The 1,548-nt window shown below is 46.2% G+C and overlaps 1 pseudogene; it reads right to left on the bottom strand.

The window, feature by feature from the left end:
• Positions 1 to 484: 484 nt before the first annotated feature.
• LOC121039005 (actin-related protein 2/3 complex subunit 3-like) overlaps positions 485 to 1,548 on the bottom strand; it is a 13,710-nt pseudogene continuing 12,646 nt past the window's right edge.

The raw sequence follows: 1,548 nt of genomic DNA, 5'->3' as shown, positions 1-1,548 counted from the left end.
TTAATCGAGTAATATTTAATATGATATTTTAATACACCCAAATTAGTGCAAAAAATCTATCTTGAACAAAGTAGCAACAGTGGTCTTTTGAAATGTTAGAAAGTTTCTATTTTTTCTGTTTATTTATTTTAAGAGAGAGAGAGAGAGAGAGAGAGAGCAAGTGGGAGAGGGGTAGAGAATGAGAGGGAAAGAGAGAATCCCAAGCACTGTCAGCGTGGAGCCCAGTGCGGGGCTCAAACTCATGAACCGCAAGATCGTGACCTGAGCCGATGTCAGACACTTAACCGACTGAGCCACCCAGACGCCCCTGGAAATTTTTTGTAATTATGCTTTTTTTTTTTTTAATTTTTAAATGTTTACTTTATTTTTGAGAGAGAGGGAGAGAGAGAGAGACAAAGTGTGAGTGGGGGAGGGACAGAGAGAGAGAGGGAGAGACAGAATCTGCAGCAGGCTCCGGGCTCTGAGCCATCAGCACAGAGCCCAACGCGGCGCTCAAATCCACAAACCATGAGATCCTGACCTGAGCGGAAGTCAGGTGCTTAACCGACTGAGCCACCCGGGCGCCCCTAATTATATATTCTTATTAAGCACCAGCTTAATATTGCAGAACATTTCAAATTATCTTTCAACAGCCCATTCTTCCCTCCCTCACCCAAATTCTTTATAATAAAGAGCTCTTGAGGTAAAGACATACTCCCTTGTCTCTGTATAGCCCTTTATCAAATAAAGGCCAAGAGCCGTGTACATCTGCCCTCAAATGCTGCCCCCGGCTGTGGAGGCAGCGTCTGCCCGGACTCAGAGCCTGAAAGACTCTTTGTTCAGGAACTGTGTCTTTACAAAGCAGGTCCACCACTTGCCGGGTTTATCCTCCTGAAGGTCAAAACCTTTCTCGGCGTCTCAGAGCCCGAGTCCAGTCTCTTGCCTTAGCTGCTATACGTGGGCCCTCATCATTTCCGCTTCCCCTTTGTTGACAAGTTTGGCATAAGCTGAATTAAGTGGAAGACCGGGTTTCCAGGCATGGGAAGACTAGAGATTCCCATGGTGTGCGTTTCTCTCTCACCGTGGCTTTTGGAATCGCATTCTTGGGGTTCCTTGAGACACCAAGATGCTCCAAAATGTAGCGCTCTGAATACCAAGTTTCTGTCAGCCTCATTCTAATCTCATGGTTTCTGAACAAGACATGGCCTCCAAGCAATAGATGGCTTCGTCCGTCATATCTATATCCTGTCTGTCTAGGGGTGGGTTGTTTGAACTGACTTCTGATAGGCAGCAGTGCCATGATTCCAATGAGTTTGGTGCAGGGCTCGCGACAGAAGAGTGATCAGCTGACATCTTGGGGGTGCCCCGAAGTATCAATTTAAAATAAACGGTAGTGACCTGCTGGGCCGTATAGAAGCCTGAGGCAAAAAGAAAAGGTGTACCTCATATACATTTAAAAAGATTTTTTTTTGGATGCCCAGGTGGCTCAATCCGGGAAGCATCTGACTTCAGGTCATGATCTTGAGTTTCATGAGTTCGAGCCTCACATCAGGCTCCTGCTTGGGAGTC

Source organism: Herpailurus yagouaroundi, unplaced genomic scaffold (genome assembly GCF_014898765.1).
Source record: "Herpailurus yagouaroundi ecotype Mexico unplaced genomic scaffold, PumYag 166, whole genome shotgun sequence".
Lineage (NCBI taxonomy): Eukaryota > Metazoa > Chordata > Mammalia > Carnivora > Felidae > Herpailurus > Herpailurus yagouaroundi.
Note: the sequence above shows the minus strand (reverse complement) of the source record. Positions and strands in the feature narration are given on the sequence as shown.